Source organism: Lissotriton vulgaris, chromosome 5 (assembly GCF_964263255.1).
Source record: "Lissotriton vulgaris chromosome 5, aLisVul1.2, whole genome shotgun sequence".
NCBI lineage: Eukaryota > Metazoa > Chordata > Amphibia > Caudata > Salamandridae > Lissotriton > Lissotriton vulgaris.
In genome coordinates this window covers 511072447-511096170 of record NC_141693.1, presented here as the reverse complement: position 1 = coordinate 511096170, position 23724 = coordinate 511072447, and positions in this window count along the sequence as shown.

Below are 23724 nucleotides of genomic sequence, written 5' to 3'. Positions count from 1 at the left end.
CCACCCCATGGGATCCGTCACACCATACGGGTTCCTACTATCTGATAACCATCCTGTATTGTGCTTGGGGAGGGGATTCTCACTGTGAGGGTGTGTGGGACCGATCCTGAAGCGGAAGATTCCAGGGATGCCTCTTTGTACATCAAAGTTTTTACAATTATGTGTCACATTAATAATATATAGCACTTCAACAAAGTAGTAGAATTATAAAACTTTAATAACTTATAAATATATACAACGCAACAAAAACAGTAAACACATTTAAACATTTTTTTGTAAAAAGAAGCAACAATGGTCAGTAGCTGTGTTTTGTGCGAATAGTCCCAAGGCAGCACAACGAGCTGAGTTCTGGACGGCACCCAGGTGATGTCACCTGGGTGCTGCACTGGTTTTTGGTATCCTACAATGCAGCTCGGAAAAATGGCGTGGGGCGTCCCTGGGGAGGCCTTGTCAGTAGCGGTCTGTTGTGCGAATAGTTCCAAGGCAGCAGAACGCGCTGAGATGTGGATGGCACCCAGGTGATGTCCAGTAAACTGCCGCACTGGTTTTTGTATCCTATAATGCTGCTCCGAAAAAAGGCGTGGGGCGCCCCGGGGGAGGTGGGGGGAGGGGGGGGGGGAGGCAGCGTGAACGGGCCTCCCCAGGTGGTGGCTCGTGTGCTGTAGTGGGGTGCCCCTTTACCGTTTCAGTTGCCATTCCGCCCGCTTTTGGTACACTGTGCCAAAATCCGCCATTCAGCTGAGTTGCGCCTACTCTTGCGGTTCAGCGATAGGCGGCTGCCACAGGACTCTCAAAATGGTGGCAGGCTCTTTCCTTTTTGGGCCTGGTCCACTAAAATGGCCCTGGGACACCTTGGAACTCGGACGCTTGTCTGCTAGGTCTTGGACCCCATTCTCGAAAGCGTCCCCTCAGCCGTGAAGATTCTACAAAAGTCTTGGGGGCCCTCGACTCCTGCAGGCTTCCGGTGGGGAGCGGCTGCCATGATTGCTTGCGGAATGACTACGACGGAGCCACGAGATGGTGGTGCTTTCATGCCGACGCCAGCTTCAGTCTGAAACATCCAGAAACAAGGTGGGGCTTTCATCGTTTTGGAAAAAAAAATGTTCTAAACCAATGAAAAGTGTTATTTTTAGGTCATATGACCAAGCCTTCCATCATTAGGAAACCAAAAGTAAAATGAACCAATGAAAAGTTTTATAAACAAGTCACATGACCTGTTATGTGGCATAGGGCTATAAAAAGCGTAGAAAATACGTTGGCACGTGAGGCGGCGTCAGTAGCGGACCGATGTGCGAATAGGCCGAAGGCAGCACAACGCGCCGAGATCCGGATGGCACCGAGGTGGTGTCCAGCAAGTTGCTGCACTGGTATGGCTATCCTACAATGCTGCGCCGAAAGTCGGCGTGGGGCGCCCCGTTGGCCTGTGAGGTCGCGTCAGTCAGAGGGGGCTGTTTGAGGATCTGACTGCATTGGAAAGCAATGTGATGCTGTGCGTCGCCCCCAAGATGGAGGCTCCTCGGCTGCAGTGGGGCGCCCCTTGTTGTTTCACTCGCTATCCAGTTGAGTTGCGTTCGCACTTGCGGCTACAGTAGGCCGAAGGTAGCACAACGCGCCGAGATCTGGATGGCACCGAGGTGGTGTTAAGCAAGTTGCCGCACTGGTGTGGCCATCCTACAATGCTGCGCCGAAAGTCGGCGTGGGGTGCCCCATTGGCCTGTGAGGTGGTGTCAGTAGCGGACCGATGTGTGAATAGGCCGGAACCAGCACAAGGCGCCAAGATCCGGATGGCACCGAGGTGGTGTCATAGTTGAGAGTTCTGAGCAGTGCTTGTAACACTGTCTGAAGCTTATTTGCACCTGCTGCAGCTTCACTATCGCCCTGGTGCGGCCAAAGATCGCCCATGACATAGGCGGCCGGCTCCCGGGGTCTGGCGGAACTTTTTTCCTTTTCCTTTCTGTATCTTGTCCCACAATCCGTTTGACCTGAAGACACGACCAGGTCCCTGAATGTGGGCAGGGGGACGTTATTGATTGAATCAAAATGGCGGCTTCACACAAAGCTGAGTCAAGCGTTGCTGTTGATGCTATACAGACAAAAATTGGTTTTCAGTTTGTACATTCTTCAGGATTTTTTTTCCCATCCAAGTCTGGTTGAGAGTTTGTAGAACAATGGCTTCAGATTTTCAACATACTACTCAACATTCTTCCTAAATGTAACAATGTGAGACTCACTAGGAGAACGGCTGTTTATCTTTCCTTTCAAAATGCTGCCAACAATATTTTCTGAATGGAAGACACCATCTTGTAGCATAAAGGGCCGAAAGGGGTTCTGGTCCGGCCGCTGGTTGGTGGAGACATTTTGACTATATCCTGGACCTGCCCGGCCTCGCCCAAAATGGCGCCGGTATAAATGGGACTCGTAACTCCTTATTGTGTACTGGTTGAACAACCTTGATATCACGAGATATGAATGCAGTTTTGAAGCACATGGCGGGCGAGGATGAGAATTGATTGAATATTTCGACATCCCTATTGATATTAAGTTCTGATGTGTTATTGATTACTGTACTATTGAAAGTTCGAATTAACGTCACCCATGGTACTTGCCCGCAAGATAATTTTATTGAAAGTGGCCCTGTTGTATTTTAATTACAAAATGTACGTCCACCGATTCCGCAACTGTAAGACACCTTAGTTCTTGCAACCTAATGGCCCGCTCGTTACGTTCCTCTACAATGTAAATGTCTCCTCATCATATACGATTTCAGTTTGCTCCGTGGCCGGCCCACATGGTTATAGGCCTGTATTTGTATACTGACATTTTCACAATAAAGGTTTTAAAAACAAAACATGGTAGTAGTATTTACATTGGTAAAGTTTTTAATTTTAGTCACTGTTTTCGAATCAGTAAAAGGCAAGTGAAATAAAGCAGTCCAATTACATGACGGATAAAAGGTATAATACGCAGGAACGCAGTAAAGATAAATGGTCAAGGGCAGTTGTATTTTCCACTCCTGCAACATAAAGTGATCGATAAGAATCTGATAATCAGGCGTATCGGCGACTAAGACAGCAGGCCGAGCCTTTTTTACTCAACGGCTTTGTCATGGGACGAAGAAACGCCCTTTTTCTCGAAAAAGGAATATATTTTACTTGCAGGACAGTTGTAAATTTTCCGGGAAAGTACATTAGCCTGGAACATTATAACATATATGTTTAAGAAAAAATAATGTTCGAAACCAATAAAAAGCGTAATTTTTAGCTCATATGACCAAGCCTTTCATCATTAAAATAACAAAAGTAAAATGAACCAATGAAAAGTTTTATTAACAAGTCACATGACCTGTTATGCTTACGTTACGCGCTGCGCGCCGCGCCCCGGATCGCTTCCGGGAAGCTGCGCTTCGCGCACCGGAGCACTTCTGGGTGCGCTAACGCGGCGTGTCATATAACACATTACGCGACAACGTAGGTCCAGAATATAGTCAAAATGTCTCCACCAACCAGCGTTTGGAACACAACCCCTTTCAGCAGTCTAAAAAGTTCTGTTAAATGACAACAGAAGGGACAGGCAACAAGAACCATCAGTCAAAGAGGGGAGGGCAAGTTCTTCTCTACCGGGTCATGTTGGGGCGCTACCGGAACTGATCGAATTGGTAGTCTACAGTGTTTCTGGATGTTTCAGACTGAAGCTGGCGTCAGCATGAGAGCACTACCATCTCGTAGCTCAGTCATGGCCATTCCACGAGCAATCATGGCAGCCGCTCCCCACCAGAAGCCTGCGGGAGTCGGGGGCCCCCAAGACTTTTGTAGAATCTTCAAGGCTGAGGGGACGCTTTTGAGAATGGGACCCAAGCCCTATCAGGCAAGCGTCCGAGTTCCAAGGTGTCCCAGGGCCATTTTAGTGGACCACGCCCAAATCTGAAGAGCCGGCCGCCATTTTGAGAGTCCTGTGGCAGCCGCCTATCGTTGCATCGCAAGAGCGGGAGCAACTCAACTACATGGTGAGCGAGACGCTGTAGTCGCAAGAGCGGGCGGTAAACAGCTGAATGGCGGAAGAGGCACAGTGTAGCAAAAGCGGGCGGAATGGCAACTGAAATGGTAAAGGGGCGCCCCACTACAGCGTGTCTTCAGGTCAAACGGATTGTGGGACAAGGTCCAGAATGGAAGAGTCATCAAAAGGCAAAAAGTTCTGCCGGACCCCGGGAGCCGGCCGCCTATGTCGGGGGCGATCTCAGGCCACACCAGGGCAACACGACTTGGGGAGGGGGCAGGAGCTAAGTGCCATCTCACCGCCCCTCCGGGGCCTCCGTCAAGCGGTTCAGGGAGGCACCGCATCACATTGTTTAACAATGTAGTCAGGTCCACAAACGGCCCTCACTTACTTTGAGAATAGTGAAGCTGCAGTAGGTGCAAATAAGCTTCAGACAGTGTTACAAGCGCTGCTCAGAACTCTGAACTATGGCACCCAACATCCAGGACTTATGCCATTTGAGCATGGCAGTGACATCGAAGCAACTCAGGGACCAAAACCATGAACGTACACTCACGTATGAAAATCTTACTTGGGGAGGGGGCAGGAGCCAAGCGCCCCCTCCCAGTCCGCGCCACCACACCGTATGTTGAAAATCTGAAGCCATCGTTCTACAAACTGTCATCCAGCCTTGGATGGAAAAATCTAGAAGAATGTACAAACTGAAAACCAGTTTTGGTCTGCATAGCATCAGCAGCAACGCTTGCTATCAGAGTGCATGAGTTTCATGCTCGATCGATTGAGCTAGCCGGATCGGGCAACACAAAGTATAAAATAGTTATGTAAATAGTTATTTAATAAAATGTTTTACCCTGTTACTTTGCTGGTGTGTTGTATATATTTATAATATTTGCATAGGGTTTGTCGTTATTTTGGGTGGGGTGGGGTGGGCGGCAGAGTCGAGCTGTCTTGCAGCCATCATGGTGTGGAGCTAAGTTCATCTTACTAGTTTCGTATTTCTCATGAGGGGTTGTTCTTAATGTTTCTATTTTAGCGAGGTCAAAAACAGATCCCATTAGTGGCCTCCTGATTTTGCTCGATTCCTTTTGTTTTTTTAAACTATTTTTCACTATCTGCAAAGACTAAACAGAGTATTGCGACTCTGTGCTTGTTTGTAAATACAGAATGAACCAAAGAGAACCAATTCTAAAACAGTAAATGCTTGGACAGCAATCAATCGAATAGAGAGAGAAGCAGGCACGACGGATTACAACGGGGCCAAAGGCCTGCGTTAACTACCCTTCACTATCTGCAAAGAGAGAGTACTGCTAAGAGAAAAGAGGGGGGGGGGCAGCGTTCAAAGCACATCAGCGTGCATAAACACGAAAATGTTTTTACCTATCATGTACTTGACATTTGACAGCATTTGATATTTGGTATTGTTAGACGGGACCTGGAAGGTCGGCCGAGGACAAGGGGAGAGGCCTCCGGGGAGAGCCGTCTCCTAGCGATCGTACAGACAAGTAACTTCCCCCCCACAGATGGACACCACACAAAGATAGGGTTTACGCTCTTTATATGCAGTTCTTGAAGTAAAGTAATACGGTACAGTGAGATCAGGATACGAGGATCCTCTCAATTCTAGTCTCTGGCAGGGAAAGGGGGTAGCGGGACAGTCTTGTTACCAATCTGGTATTGAGATGGAATGATGGTAGCTCACAATCCTCGAGCTCTGCGTTCTGGAAGGTCGGGCCGCGGCAGCGCCAGCAGGTCCCGAGGAGGTCGTAGGTAGCAATGGGCCGCGGCAGCGCCAGCAGGTCCCGACGAAGATGGTGGTTGCATGGGGGCCGCGGCAGCGCCAGCAGGTCCCGACGAGGATGTAGGTTGCAAAGGGCCGCGGCAGCGCCAGCAGGTCCCTACGAGGATGAAGGTTGCAGAAGGCCGCGGCAGCGCCAGCAGGCAGGACGACAGTTCACAAGGCAGGGCTGTGGCAGCGCCAGCAGTCCGTCAAGGATGAGTTCTTCTCGGTGTCTCTCGACTCCAGGATACAACTGCCTTCCTGCTCTGGAGCTGCCTCAGTTATAGGTCTGGCGCCCTTTGATGTCCGGACCCTCGCACTTGGAGGTCGGGAGGTCCGGGATGAGGGAGTCCAGACACCCAGCAGGATGGTGGAGCCAGCGCCCGGGGAGGCTGGGGGCGATCGGCACCTGGCGGGGGAGAGCCATCGACACTCCTCTCTCCCATTGACCTGCCAAGTGGTCCGTTCACCTCCTGGGTGGATGGTGGTGCCGGGATGTCGGGGCCTGGCCAGGCCCAGGGTTGGGGTCGAGCTGAGGCCACGCGGCCTCGTGGTGCAGGGTCCAAGATGGCAGCTGGGCCCGGGCAATGGTGCTGACGGTGGCCCGGGCCAGTGACACAGAGATGTTCGGGGGCAGGTGTCCCGTAGGGGACGGGTTGCGGGTTGCTTCTGGGGGTAGCACCTGGAGAGCCGATGTCCGGGCTCTGTCATGCGGGGAGGGAGCGAGCCCTTCCTGGGGCCTGTCCAACAGGTATTAAAAAACCATTGAAATTCACAGAAAAAAACATAGGTTTTAGGCCATATATAGTTAGGGATTTGCATTTACAAAACCTTATTTTACTCGCATAAAACCATTGAAATTCGCATACATAGTTAGATGCGCTAACTATATATCGCGCACCTGCAATCCACTGCTGATGATGTCACATATTACATCATTCATGACATGGTCAGTGACATCACTGATGACATCACTGATGACAACTCAAATGACATCACTGATGACAACTCAAATGACATCACTGACAACATCACTGATGACATCAATCATGTGATAATACGATCAACCTCTTCAGACTCTAATATAACCTTAGATACACTCAGAGTAAACAGACACTCACAGACTGTCACTCATCCATGGAGTTACTCACACACCTAGTCAGTCATGCACTGAATAAATCACACCTCCATATCCTCAACTATACAGTTATACACACCTTACTTATTCAAACATATACTAACACATATTTACTCTTTTATACAATCCCTGATACAAGTTCACAATGATTCATACAGCCACTCACACATTCACTGGCTCTTATGCACAGTAATTTATATATGTGAACTTTCACATGTACTGTGTTTTACATATGTACTTACTTTGACATGTAGCACTGAGATATCCATTCACTCACCAATACACTCGTACACAGTCAACCACCCATACAGCTGTTTCCACATGCAGTTTTGAACCCATAGATCTAGAGAATAAACTGTTCACACATGTATGCACAGAGTCACACACCTCCCAGCCACCCCCACACACACACTCACTCTCCCATACAAATACTTGGGAAACCAATCAATAACCCATACAGTTACTCATATAGCTACTGATCAACACATGCAGCAGTTCATAGAACAACAGATATAATGATGCACAAATTAAGATAGTTTAGTCACTAACCCATGCACTCAGTGAGACACATTTAATCACTCTCTCATACAGTCAGTCATGCACCTACTAAATCCTTCATCCAGACACTTATACATCCACTCATTCTTCAATATGTAAGACATATTTTAACTTTACAGAAACATACAGTCACTGGATGTTGTCATCAGGTATGTCATCAGTGATGTCATTTGAGATGTCATCAGTGATGTCATCAGTGATGTCACTGACCATGTCATGAATGATGTAATATGTGACATCATCAGCAGTGGATTGCGGGTGCGCGATATATAGTTAGCGCATCTAACTATATATGCGAATTTCAATGGTTTTATGCGAGTAAAATAAGGTTTTGTAAATGCAAATCCCTAACTATATATGGCCTAAAACCTATGGTTTTTTCTGTGAATATATATATATATATATATATATATATATATATATATATATATATATATTACCTACTGGCGATAGCCAGTAGGTATATATAGTTAGGATTTTTTTCCTATGGGATTTTTGAAAATTCTATGTCGAATAACTTTGGCTTATGAGGACAGAATTGGCTGAAATTTTCAGGAAAATTGAACATTTTGTTTCTGAGCAGCCCCTGAAAATTTGGGGGGGTTTCGTCAAGGGGGGGCCGAGAAAAAAGGGGGGTCCCAAAACGTGTTTTTCCCATGCAATTTTCCATAGGGCGGTTGGCCTCACTTTTAGCCTGAACGGCTGAATGGATTTACACCAAACTTGGCAAAATTGTAGGGACTGGTAGCCCGATGTGCCTTTGCTATGTCTCAAGATATAGGCTCCAGTGGTTTTTACGAAAATTAACTTTGAAAAATATATATTGGGCTACATTGGGCTATATATATGTTGGAGCCCAAATGTAGCCCAATGTAGCCCAATGTAGCCCAATGTAGCCCAAAGATGGCCACCAGAGACAAAAAAAACAAATGTAGCCCAAATATCAGCCAGATGTAGCCCAACTATAGCCCAATGACAGATTGTCCCAGAGTGTTCTAAAGAACAACTAGAGTGCTAACAGTCCTACTTATTACAAAGGTATGGCACACCTGAAGCCATCTTGATTGGAATAAAGTGGTAACTCTTAAAACATTTAATTTAAAAAGGAACAAAATGAGGGGGTTCATTTTGCCATAGAAAGTATGATTAGCGAATATATGACGAAATCCCGCATACCTATGTCCGCAAAAAAAATCCCGCATGTACTATTAGGCCGCAAATTAAAATAACGAAAACTTTTAGAACGAATATGCCTTTAGCATACACTAAACAACTAAACTACCCTAAACCCTAAAACACTACCCCCAGCATGACCCTACACTACACAAACAGTACAACACTACCCTAAACCCTAAAACACTACCCCCAGCATGACCCTACACTACACAAACACTACAACACTACCCTAAACCCTAAAACACTACCCCCAGCATGACCCTACACTACACAAACACTACAACACTACCCTAAACCCTAAAACACTACCCCCAGCATGACCCTACACTACACAAACACTACAACACTACCCTAAACCCTAAAACACTACCCCCAGCATGACCCTACACTACGCAAACACTACAACACGACCCAAAACCCTAAAACACTACACCCCAGCATGACCCTACACTATGCAAACACTACAACACTACCCTAAACCCTAAAACACTACCCCCAGCATGACCCTACACTACACAAACACTATAACACAACCCTAAACCCTCAAACACTACCCCCAGCATGACCCTACACTACGCAAACACTACAACACAACCCTAAACCCTAAAACACTACCCCCAGCATGACCCTACACTACGCAAACACTACAACACTAACCTAAATCCTAAAACACTACCCCCAGCATGACCCTACACTACGCAAACACTACAACACTGCCCAAAACCCTAAAACACTACACCCCAGCATGACCCTACACTACGCAAACACTACAACACTACCCTAAACCCTAAAACACTACCCCCAGCATGACCCTACACTACGCAAACACTACAACACTACCCTAAACCCTAAAACACTACCCCCAGCATGACCCTACACTACGCAAACACTACAACACTACCCTAAACCCTAAAACACTACCCCCAGCATGACCCTACACTACGCAAACACTACAACACTACCCAAAACCCTAAAACACTACCCCCAGCATGACCCTACACTACGCAAACACTACAACACTACCCAAAACCCTAAAACACTACCCCCCAGCATGACCCTACACTACGCAAACACTACAACGCTACCCTAAACCCTAAAACACTACCCCCAGCATGACCCTACACTACGCAAACACTACAACGCTACCCTAAACCCTAAAACACTACCCCCAGCATGACCCTACACTACGCAAACACTACAACGCTACCCAAAACCCTAAAACACTACACCCCAGCATGACCCAACACTACGCAAACACTACAACGCTACCCTAAACCCTAAAACACTACCCCCAGCATGACCCTACATTACGCAAACACTACAACGCTACCCTAAACCCTAAAACACTACCCCCAGCATGACCCTACACTACGCAAACACTACAACACTACCCTAAACCCTAAAACACTACCCCCAGCATGACCCTACACTACGCAAACACTACAACACTACCCTAAACCCTAAAACACTACCCTCAGCATGACCCTACACTACGCAAACACTACAACACTACCCAAAACCCTAAAACACTACCCCCAGCATGACCCTACACTACGCAAACACTACAACACTACCCAAAACCCTAAAACACTACCCCCAGCATGACCCTACACTACGCAAACACTACAACACTACCCAAAACCCTAAAACACTACCCCCAGCATGACCCTACACTACGCAAAAACTACAACACTACCCAAAACCCTAAAACACTACACCCCAGCATGACCCTACACTATGCAAACACTACAACACTACCCAAAACCCTAAAACACTACCCCCAGCATGACCCTACACTACGCAAACACTACAACACTACCCTAAACCCTAAAACACTACACCCCAGCATGACCCTACACTACGCAAACACTACAACACTACCCAAAACCCTAAAACACTACCCCCAGCATGACCCTACACTACGCAAACACTACAACACTATCCTAAACCCTAAAACACTACAGCCCAGCATGACCCTACACTACGCAAACACTACAACACTACCCTAAACCCTAAAACACTAGCCACAGCATGACCCTACACTACGCAAACACTACAACACAACCCTAAACCCTAAAACACTACCCCCAGCATGACCCTACACTACGCAAACACTACAACACTACCCTGAACCCTAAAACACTACCCCCAGCATGACCCTACACTACGCAAACACTACAACACAACCCTAAACCCTAAAACACTACCCCCAGCATGACCCTACACTAAACAACCACCACAACTCTACACTACACTAACACAACACTACACTACACAACACTACACTACACTACACAATCACTAACCCACGAAAAAATTAACACAAACCCACTTACCTCTCTCGTCATCGTGGTTTTCACAACGCAAATGCATTTACCATACATGCCTTTAAAACGTAATTCTTTGTAAAGGCATGCGCGATAAATGCACATGCGTTTTGAAAAAATGCGGGATAATGGTATGCGAGCTCAATGACCTTGCGGGTTAATGGTATGCGGACTGAAAGTCTGTGGGATAAAAAATGCGGGAAAATGGCTGCAAACCATGATTAGCAGCAGACTTCCCTGGTGAGCACTAGCTTTACTACAGTGATCTAATGAGCAACTAGAGTGCTAACATTCAGAATTTATGGCAAATATGTGACACATCTGAATGCCTTCTTGATAGAACCAAAGTAAACAAGCATTGAAAATGCAATAGATCTCGCCCTCGTTTAAGTTAAAGCCATTCTGTTTGTAATGAGGTGGCTTTTTAGCTTTGCTTTTATTAGTGTTTTTAAAACTTTCATGTAAATAACATGCATATGTATGCATATATGTATATGTATGCATGCATTTATATTTATATAGATATGCAGATTACATATGTTTATATATGTATATTACCTACTGGCGATAGCCAGTGGGTATATATAGTTAGGATTTTTTCTCTATGGGATTTCTGAAAATTCTATGTCTAATAACTTTGGCGTTTGTGGACGGAATTGGCTGAAATTTTCAGGAAAATGGCACATTTTTTTTCTGAGCAGCCCCTGAAAATTTGGTGGGGTTTCGTCAAGGGGGGGCCGAGAACAAAGGGGGTCCCAAAACGCGTTTTTCCCATTCATTTTTCCATAGGGCGGTTGGACTCACTTTTAGCTCGAGCGGCTGAATAGATTTACATGAAACTTGGCAAAATTGTAGATATGGTTTGCCCGACGTGCCTTTGCTATGTCTCAATATATGTGCTCCAGTGGATTTTGAGAAATTAACGTTTAAAAAAATATATATATCTGTGACAGCGCTCCGGTTAGCGCCCCGGTTCGCGTACCTGACGCGTAACGGAACTTCGCGAAGCGAATCTGATTGGCTCTCCGGTGTCTGTCAACATTCTAAACAAACCGGAGCGGCCGCCATCTTGTCTCTCGGTACGATCGAGAGACAAGATGTGGTGAAAAACGAAGGGGGAAATGAAGGAAAGGGGGCAAGGTAGACCACTCCTGACCCCCTAGGATTGATGAGGGGGATATTAAAGTGCCCCGCGGGGCAAAATCTTTTGCGATTTTACGCCGTAGAGGCGCGTCCCGGTACGCGAACCGGGCAGCTCACCGGGCAGCTAACCGGGCAGCTAACCGGCAGCGTAGCTGTCAACATTGTAAACAGTCCGGAGCGGCCGCCATCTTGTCTCTTGGTAGGTTCGAGAGACAAGATGTGGTGAAAAAAGAAGGGGGAAATGAAGGAAAGGGGGCAAGGTAAACCCCTCCTGACCCCCTAGGATTGATGAGGGGGATATTAAAGTCCCCCGCGATTTTTCGCGGTAGAGGCGCTTCCCGGTACGCGAACCGGGCAGCTAACCGGCAGCGTAACGGGAGTCCGCCATCTTGTGTTTTTGGAGCGTCCGGTTCGCGTACCGGGTAGCGTCCCGGTAAGCGTAACAAGGGGAAAACCAAGAGAAACAGTAAAAAAAATTAAGGGAATAGATTTCCAGTAAACTTGGCAAAATTGTAGGGACTGTTTGTTTGATGTGCCTTTGCAAGGCCTCAAGATATGTGCACGTGTGGATTTTGTCTAATTAAGGTTAAAAAAAATATATATATCTGTAAGCGTGCTCCGGCACGCTTACGTTACGGGTTTTGTTTGCGCTGCAGAACCGATACGTCACGGTTATGCGACGCGTCATGAGGCGTCTCACGTGGCTACGTGATACGTCACGTAATAAAGAATATATTTTACAGCTATAGATATTAGCTTTTAAAAAACCAATGAAATTCACTGAAAAAACCATAGGTTATAGAACATATATAGTTAGGAATTTGCATTTACAAAACCTTGAAAATTCACTGAAAAAACCATAGGTTAGAGACCATATATAGTTAGCTGGACATTTTATTGACATAAAACCAATGAAATTCCATATATAGTTAGTTGCACTAACTATATATCGCGCACCCGCAATCCACTGCTGATGATGTCACATATTACATCATTCATGACATGGTCAGTGACATCACTGATGACATCACTGATGACATCTCAAATGACATCACTGATGACATCACTGATGACATCTCAAATGACATCAGTCATGACATCATGACACACCAATACCAGTTACTACATACGCACTCACTGATTCCTACGTCTACACACACATTCACTCATTCACCCATACAATCACTCATACATACAGTCACTCATTATTACAACACTATCATATGCACTCATACACCTATGCAGACACTCACACACTGCCACTCATCCATGGAGTTACTCACACACCTAGTCAGTCCTGTAAAGAATCAATCACACTTCCATTTCCTCATCTATACAGTTAAACACAGAACACCATACTTCAGTGACATCACTGATGACATCACTGATGACATCTCAAATGACATCACTGATGACATCTCAAATGACATCACTGATGACATCATGACACACCAATACCAGTTACTACATACGCACTCACTGATTCCTACGTCTACACACACATTCACTCATTCACCCATACAATCACTCATACATACAGTCACTCATTATTACAACACTATCATATGCACTCATACACCTAGTCAGTCCTGTGAAGAATCAATCACACTTCGATTTCCTCATCTATACAGTTAAACACAGAACACCATACTTTTCACACATATACTAACACATACTTACTCTCTTATACAATCACTGATACAAGTACACATTGATATGCACAGAGTCACACACCTCCCAGCCAGCCACACACACACTCAGTCTTCCATACATCCACTCATTCTTCAATATGTAAACATATTTAAACTTTACAAAAACACACAGACACTAGATGATGTCATCAGTGATGTCATTTGAGATGTCATCAGTGATGTCATCAGTGATGTCATTTGAGATGTCATCAGTGATGTCATCAGTGATGTCACTGACCATGTCATGAATGATGTAATATGTGACATCATCAGCAGTGGATTGCGGGTGCGCGATATATAGTTAGTGCAACTAACTATATATGGAATTTCATTGGTTTTATGTCAATAAAATGTCCAGCTAACTATATATGGTCTCTAACCTATGGTTTTTTCAGTGAATTTTCAAGGTTTTGTAAATGCAAATTCCTAACTATATATGTTCTATAACCTATGGTTTTTTCAGTGAATATATATATATATATATATATATATATATATATATATATATATATATATATATATATATTTCGATCCAGCCGGTAGCCGTGCCAACATTCCAAGCACAGAATCCAGCGCATAGACACAAAAATATGCCAAAGCCAGTCTTTAGATGTTTGCTGCTTTTATTAAATTATAAAGTGCAGGGTGAGAGATGCTGAACAGACGCGTTTCGGACAAAGCGTCCTTGCTCACTGTTGGCGGGAATGTGGACCACAGTTTGACATTTGCTGTTTGCTGGTTCGAGGCGGGAGAGCCCTCTGCGTGTCGTTTTGCCCTTCAAGATTGCTTCCTCTCTCAGGAGCCCTCGCGGTACCCGCTGCGCGGGTCCCTCTTCGCCCGTGTGTCTGGGCGTCTTGCTTCGCTTTCCTGTGAATTAATACTTTGGACTGGAGGCGGACAACAGGGCTGCGAGCGCCAGGTGAGGTACAGGGACTCCATTGCCCAGGAGTCCCTGCGCTGTCATCACCTGCACCTGGTCGCTCTCCCTGTTTGTCCCGCCCCTGAGAGCCGAGTCAAAGGTGCTTGTGGACCAGCGTCCAGTGGGAGACATTTGCTGTTTGCTGGTTCGAGGCGGGAGAGCCCTCTGCATGTCATTTTGCCCTTCAAGACTGCTTCCTCTCTCAGGAGACCTCGCGGTACCCGCTGCGCGGGTCCCGCTTCGCCCGTGTGTCTGGGCGTCTTGCTTCACTTTCCTGTGGATTAATACTTTGGACTGGAGGCGGACAACAGGGCTGCGAGCGCCAGGTGAGGTTCAGGGACTCCATTGCCCAGGAGTCCCTGCGCTGTCATCACCTGCACCTGGTCGCTCTCCCTGTTTGTCCCGCCCCTGAGCGCCGAGTCAAAGGTGCTTGTGGACCAGCGTCCAGTGGGAGACATTTGCTGTTTGCTGGTTCGAGGCGGGAGAGCCCTCCGCGTGTCATTTTGCCCTTCAAGACTGCTTCCTCTCTCAGGAGACCTCGCGGTACCCGCTGTGCAGGTCCCGCTTCGCCCGTGTGTCTTGGCGTCTTGCTTCGCTTTCCTGTGGATTAATACTTTGGACTGGAGGCGGACAACAGGGCTGCGAGCGCCAGGTGAGGTACAGGGACTCCATTGCCCAGGAGTCCCTGCGCTGTCATCACCTTCACCTAGTCGCTCTCCCTGTTTGTCCCGCCCCTGAGCACCTCCCCCCTATAATAGGAGTTGTAGGAGTAGCTGCGCGGGAGCGCACGGGAGCGTGCCCGGGAGAAGCCCGGGACAAGGGCGCGACTGTCTAAGGCCGTCATAGGCCGGAGTAGGCTGGGCTGGGCCTACCCTCTTGCTTTGGATCCTCGAGTCCCGGTCCAAATAGTTGATATAGCTCCCCATATATTATCATCAAATTTCTGCTGACATGCCGTCCCCGGCAAGGGAGGGTACCCCTATGAAGCAGGGAGGAGTTAAAAATAGGACCTTAGAGAACTACTTTCCCCAGGCCGTGGGGGATGGGGACAAGGAGAGCACCTTAATCCGGCTTAGGGCAGAGCGAAGACGCTCTATAGATAACCTGAAACACAGACCCCCTGGAGAACATTCTACCACGCTTAGTGAAGAGTCGACCTCAATAGACGATGTCCCCCTCCTGTTGAGGGATTGCACGGACATCCCACCAGTCCCATCTACGAGTCTAACCCCAGCCACTAGTCCAAGCCCAAGCAGGGTGACTATCGACTTAATTTCTCAACCCCCCCCAGCCCCGAAAGCTAGGAAAGCCAAACCTAAACCAGCCGCTGTACACGGAGCACATGGGCCCCCCCAAACAAACGTAGGAGGAAGTCGAGGGGTGCCCAGGGCAAAAACAAACCCAAAATCCCTCACTCTGAGTTTGGGAGGTCATCAAAACCCTCCACACCTACTGTGAGATTAACGGATGAATTACATCCCAAACCCACTGCACAGGATGCCTTGGCCCCCGCTCTGACAAAAGACACAGGAAATAATATTGCTAATGTCCCCCTATCTGTTGCCCTGCTAGGTAACCTGGAATTCCTGCTCAGGTCACTACTACTACCAATCAGCGAGAGCATTAAAAAGGTCGAGATAAGACTTACCATCCTGGAGGCTACATTAAGTAGCATGAAAACCCCGGCTGGCTTCCAGGGAAGGTCTTCGGAGCTCATTTCCACTCCTACGGCCTCCCAGCAGCCCTTAAATAGCGCAATGAGCTCAGCCCCCCCACAGGCTGCGAATGCTGTGGCCCCTCCACAACCCCTGAGGACTAATCCGGTACCAATCAAGTCACTTAACACCAATAGGTCCACTCCCCTCGTAGACCTTGTCCCTATGGCACAGCCTGTAGATAGTGCAGGCCGACACCTTTAATGAAGCCTCCCTCCAGGCCACGTAGACCTAATCTACCTCCAGAGGCAAATGATTTCACGGCTGTCATGGCGGGCGTCCCCCCACTTGAAGCGGGTGAAGCTGAGGATTTTTGTTCCTTAAAAAGCAGGGTAATCAAGTGGCTAAACATGAACAGACCCCTCCGGTACATTTAAATAACGAAATTATAATGGTTAGAAGGGTGCGATGGGTGGGGAGAACACATAAATCCATAATAGGGGACTGCATATTGGTGAGCTTCAGGGATGCTGGAACTGTCTCTCACATATGTCAAGGAAAGAATAGATCTCGGGAATCAACAATTCAAACCCTTCAGGTGTCCTTCTTCTTTCCCCCTATCCCTGCCCCTGCACATCCGTTTCAAACCTATGATACCTGGGAGAGGGTTGGTCGGAGGGGAAGACATCATGAATTTAACCCCAGGCCACTATTTAGCCGTCCAGAGCCACCCTTTCACACTTTCAACCGGTTCAACTGTTTGAACGGCCTTGAGGGGGTTGATTGACAAATGGATACTGTTCCTCTAAGAGATGGGGAAAAAGGGGCCTTGGTAGAGGAGATGGAGGAGCAAAGTCTCCTGGCACAGCAAACTCCATCGAGTTGGGTCGGGAAGTCTGTGTTAGATGGGCCCAGGGTTACAGATATTGAATGTATAGGAGGGGGACATGGGCCGGACATACAAGAGTCAGAGTGTGAGACACAAACGGGGCCCCAAGGGGGATTAGAGCAGAGTGGTGAGGCACTGAGAATGATTTCTTGGAACATAGCAGGTTTGGCAGGTAAATTTAACAATAAAGAGTGGCTTGATTACATTAGAAAATTCCATGTAATCAGCCTGCAGGAGACATGGGCCCCGGAGAACAATTTTCACTTGCAGGGGTGTAAGTGTTTCTTTGTACCCGCACAAAAATCAAGATCAGGGAGAGCCATTTACATAGATTTAGACCTTCCGGGCAGTTGGTCTTCCCCAGATTGGAACTCCCATGGGATTCAGGCAGTTAGGATTCACAGTCTTTAATATCTATAACAACGAGATAGCGGGAAATCATACCTCACTTGTAGCTGAACTGGATTATAGGCTGGGTCAGGAAACAACAGTCCAGAAAAAGGGGCAGTCATATGCGCTGCTGGTCATGGGAGACTTTAATTGCCACCTTTGTCCGGCATTTGTCCCAACAAACACAGACTGGTCCCAATGCCCCATGGAGAAGGGGCCGCATTTTTCCCATACGCCGACAGGGTCAGCTTTTAGTATGCTCCGGCTCAAGTATGATCTTGAGCATACTATTAATATGATAGGCACACAGAAGGATGGTACACTCCCATCCACATTCAAGGGCAGAGGATGCTCATCCGTCATAGACTACATTCTGGTCTCAAGATCCCTGCTAAATAAGATAATTAGTGTAGGGATTGAATGGAGCAGTTTCAGCGACCACAACCCTCTTGTTTTAGAGCTGATGTATAGGGCGGTTTCAAAAAGTAGAGACCATCGCACAATCACGGAGAGGGTAACAGATCAAGGCAGGAGATTAAAGTGGTCCAAAATAGATGGGGAAAAGTTTTATAAGGCCTTGGTGGACGCTGGTAAATCTGCCATTAATGACTGTTTAGACACAGAAGTCCACGGATCAAGGCTACTGGAAGCATTCGATCAGATTGCTAATCTGATTGATGGTCTATTAAAAACTAGTGCGCCCACAAGGAACCACGGTAACCCTCTTTGGTTCGATAATGTTTGCTCCAAAGCACTGAGGGAGCTTAAAAGCAGCCTTAAATTTAAACCAAGGGACCCCCAAAAAATCAAGGCGTGTAGGGAGATATATAAAAAAGAGACCAAGAGGAGGATTACTCGCTCTTCAGGCAGAAGCGTGGGCAGACCTAAGAGAAGCAGGGGAAAGAAAGGATTTAGCGGGTTTCTGGAGAATCATTAATAAACCAACTTTCCAGGAAAACGACACCCCGGAGATAGGGTCAAATATTCTCCCAGTGTGAGTAAAAAATCCTAGGCCATCCGCAGGATAAGTGACCATAAAGGCTAGGACCAGTGGAGAAAAAGAATTATCGAAAACTAATGTGTATATTAAAAAATATATGTATTTAATTAGACATAGATAAAAATCATATAGAGACTCAAACATATAAGTCAAACTATATGATACAGTAAAATAGTGACATATACAAATCTAGAAAAAATATCAAACACATTAATTAAAAAAAAAAACAGATACATCATAGTAACAATATAAATCACAACGAATTGTAATGATTATACACAAAACATTCCAAAATGACAGTTGCAAATACTGAAAGATTATTAAAAGGACTCGACGCGCGTTTCGGCAGTAGAAAAACCGCCTTCTTCAGGGGTCATTGATGAAACTCTGAAAAGAATATTATAGGAAAAATATTATATATAACAATACATATATTCTTTTACATAATTACTATAAGTAACTAGCTGTACACCCATTTATCTGTTACACAATACAGAATTCGAAAAAACTCTTAATCTACCTAACAGGTCTAGACATAAAAATTGGTCACTTAAAGTCATATGATAGACAGATACATGTACAAGGTCAGTGCAGTACTTAGCTAGACAAAAAATCGATCAGTCATGTAGGGTTCATTATTGGCATAAGTACAGTTGATTATCGTAAGAACACTTACAAATTATTTCTCAATAGAAATCTCATGGTATGAACTGATCAAGAATGAAGTATTGTGGTCTCACTTCGGAATACAATGATATCAATTAACTTACATTTGCAGACAATGATATCAATTAACTTACATTTGTAGTGTTGTTTATCATTCCATTCGTTACAAGGGGATCGATGGTAACTTCCTTTTTTTGATAAAAAAACCAATAACACAGAGCCACTTGATAGGGCTAATACCTAATTTAAACAAAATATGTTAAAATCAACCACATGGTTGAAAATGGAAGAAAACACTTTGAACACAATGAGTCATCCAATCATTAGCTAAATGCAAACAATGAAGTCACTAATGGAGAGGATATAAGGATTCATAAAATTTATGAAACTAGTGGTAAAGAGGATATACTTATCAATTCAACAAGTTGCATGTTTCCGCTATTTTATGACCTATTATATAAATATTCTCCCAGAACAGTGGGTCACCCACTATAGGGGTCTGTATAATCATGAGCCCGGTACTCCCGTGGAGCTACCTGAAATTCTAACTCAGGCTTCAACGGTTGTATTTACTATCAAGGAGATCACTGCTGGGATAGAGGGTCTGACCAAAAACAAAGCCCCGGGCCCTGACGGAATTCCCCCTGACCTGTTTCTGAGCAGCATAGAACTCTGGGCCCCTTTAATGACCAGGGTCATAAATACTGCCATTACTTGTGGTCTGCCACCGTCCTGGTCCAAAGCGACAATTGTGCCGATTTTTAAGAAGGGCAATAGGGACGATCCCAAGTGCTATCGTCCTATTTCCCTGATTGACGTATCGGCCAAACTCCTGGGTAGGGCGATCCTCAACAGACTGTCCGAGTGGACCGAAGAAAATAACATCTTCTCGGACACTCAATATGGATTTAGGACAGGGAGGTCCACTAGTGATCAATGCTTGAACCTTTACATGCTAACAGCCAAATATACCATGGCCAGTGATGAATCGATCTATATGGGATTCATGGATTTGGCAGCGGCATTTGATCACGTCAACAGGGAGAAACTGTGGAACATGATGTCCAGCATGGGAATAGAGAGTGGCCTAATTAACATACTTAGGGAACTGCATAGCGACACCACGGCTAAGGTCCGATTTAACAGGGAGGGGGGATTGACCGACTCTTTTCCCTGCATGAGTGGAGTCCCGCAAGGCTGCATTCTCGCCCCTTTTTTGTTCTCCCTTTATATTAACAATTTGGAGCAGCATCTGTTAGGTTTAAAGGCAGATTGCCCAAGGGTGGGGTCGCGTCATATTCCTGTTCTGCTTTACGCAGATGACGCGGTCCTGATTGCACGCACACCCAGGAGCTTACACATCTTGATTGACGGATTTGTTAAGTTCATGGGTGCCCTAGATCTTTCTGTTAACCTGGGCAAATCCTACGTGCTCCTGGCTGGTAAAAAAACTTCCTCTAAATTTACCTACACAATAGGAAGCCACATAGTAGAAGACGTCAAAACGTTTCCTTATCTTGGTGTAACTTTTGATGGCGCCTTACAGTTTAATTCCCTGGTTGTAGTAAAATGATCGCCTCTAACGGGGCAATAGCAAGCTACGGCAGGAGGCTAGGTAGATGGAGCCCGGAACAGGTGATGAACCTGTACAGCTCCGTATCATGCTCTAAAGTAATCTATGGGGCAGAAGTATGGGGCTTTGTTAATACCACAAGAATCCAACGGGAAGAAAACAAATATCTAAAATCCATCCTGAGGGTACCCCCAAGTACTGCTGGCTTCGTAACACACAGAGAATTAGGGAGGCCACACCTAGATGATTTGGTAAAACTCAGGCCAATTGTGGCCTGGCTAAAAATGTGGGTTAATCCTGATGCGTCTCTAAGCAGAGAAATTTTATCGGACTGTTTAGAGAGGGACAAATGTATGCGTATTCCCTGGCTCAATTATGTAAATAACACCCTAGAGGAACTAGGCTTTGGGAATCTCTTCACTAACCCCGCAACAATTGTAGCCCAGCATAAGATGCAAGTAGGGAAAACTTTCCTAGAGCTGAAAAGTCAACGCAGAGCTGAGGCTGAAGGGCTTAAAAAGACAGTGAGGGCCCACAACCTGGTGAAGAGCGTGGAGGGTATGGAGCCATATTTGTACCTTATGCATAACGCACAGGACAGATTCTTGATGTGTCGTTTTAGACTGAACCTACTCCCATTTATGTTGGCATCACCAGCAGGATTTACAACATCAATTGAACAGAAGGGATCCTGCGGCTGCGACAATAGGTCTCCGCAAATTTCCCTTCACTTTGTTTTACTCTGTCCTTTTTTTACAATGCCCAGGCGCAGATTTCTTGTAAATGTCTTAAAAAAAGCCAAACTAGAACATGCCAGGGAGGCATTAGTCTTTTTACAAAAAGCATCGGACCCCTTAATACTGTGTTGTATAATGAATTTTATTAAGGTAGCGGTCCGTTTAAGGCTAACTAGGGTAGATGAATGAAATGTTTCTGATTTTACCCTTTTAAAGTGTTATACTCTTTCTTGTTTGTGTTCCACGTTAACACTAATACTTTGTATAAGGATCTTGAAAATGTTTAATGATTTTTTTATTCATGTAAATATGTGTGTGCTTTTATGGTGATTTTTAATCACCGAATAAAGATTCTTTGAATTGAATTGAATAGTATATATAGCATACATTTTACGTAAACGCGCCCAAATTCGAAAACATGTATGTAGAAATAGAAGTAGGACTCACACATTGCCTAAGCCTATATTGTAACGAAAATGGGCGCCATTTTGGAATGGTGCAAGTAAAATGCTGTCAATGCACAATATAATATTGCCAATAGTTATTACACAGCAGTCTACTAATTTTACATGCTCGGACAATTCTAAAAATGTGCATATATATATATGTTAGAAGGGGTTCCCCACACAAAGTAAAGTCCCAGAACCACAAAAGACCCGCACTCCAGGGTCCGTGTTCAAAAAAGCGTTTATTGGCGACGCGTTTCGACCAGGCGGTCTTCTTCGTTAGCCATATATATATATATGCACATATACAAACGATACTTTTATTTATCTGTAAACAAAACAAAATCCTTAAGACCTGAGTACTAGAAGTGCTGCGAAACAACCTTTGGTGGGGCATTTCAGGTGCCAACAGTGTTTGGCATGTACATTGACAAAAGATTCTAAAGAAGTGACAATTAAGCCTGGGCGTAGTTCGCGTAGCCGCACTCCGCGGAGCTACGCGAAGATGCACTTGCACTCCGCGAACTACGCATAACTCTGCGAACATGCGTAGTAGCTTGCTTGACCCGTTCGTAAGCCGTTTTTCGTCTTCGGGAGCGCAGTGGAACTCTGGAACCTTCTCGACACCACATCTCCAGACGTCGCCTTCCTCACGGAAACATGGATGAACGCCTCCTCAGCGCCCGACATCGCTGTCGCCATCCCGGACGGATACCAGATCACCCGGAGAGACCGCGTCAACCAGACCGGAGGAGGCATCGCCATCATCCACAAGAACACCATCCGCATCACGACCAACTCAGACGACACCCTCACAGCCGCCGAACATCTTCACTTCCAGATACACACCGACCCCAAGACCACACTCAGAGGCACCCTCATCTACAGACCCCCAGGACCTCACACACAATTCAGCGAAGACATCGCAGACTTCATCAGCCCGCACGCCCTCGCCTCCGCTGACTACATCCTCCTAGGGGACCTCAACTTCCACCTGGAGAACAACAACGACAACACCACCACCACCCTGCTGGACAACCTCGCCAACCTCGGACTCATGCAACTGGTGAACACCCCCACCCACTACGCCGGACACACGCTTGACCTAGTCTTCTCCTCCAGCAAGTACATCTCCTTCAGCCACTCCACCGGACTCCACTGGACAGACCACAGCTGCGTCCACTTCAGCTTCAGAAAGACCACGACTCACCACCACCAGCAACAGGTTCCCCGCAGGAACTGGAACAAGATCACCACCGACCAGCTCACCACTTCACTGAGCCAGAACCATCCCGCCAGCTCAACGGACCCCAACCAAGCAGCCAACAACCTCACACAGTGGATCACCAATTGCGCTCACCCAACCAGCCTCGACCACTAGCAGTCCGGCTTCCGTGCCAACCACAGCACCGAGACCGCCCTCATCGCAGCCACCGACGACATCCGAGCCCTGCTCGACAACTGGAAAACAGCGGCCCTCATCCTCCTGGACCTCTCCGCAGCATTCAATACGGTCTGTCACCGCACCCTAGTGCAGCGCCTCAGCAACATCGGAATCCAAGAGAAGGCACTGGAGTGGATCATCACATTCCTCACCAGAAGAACCCAGAGAGTCCGCCTCCCCCCATACAGATCCAAGGCCACCG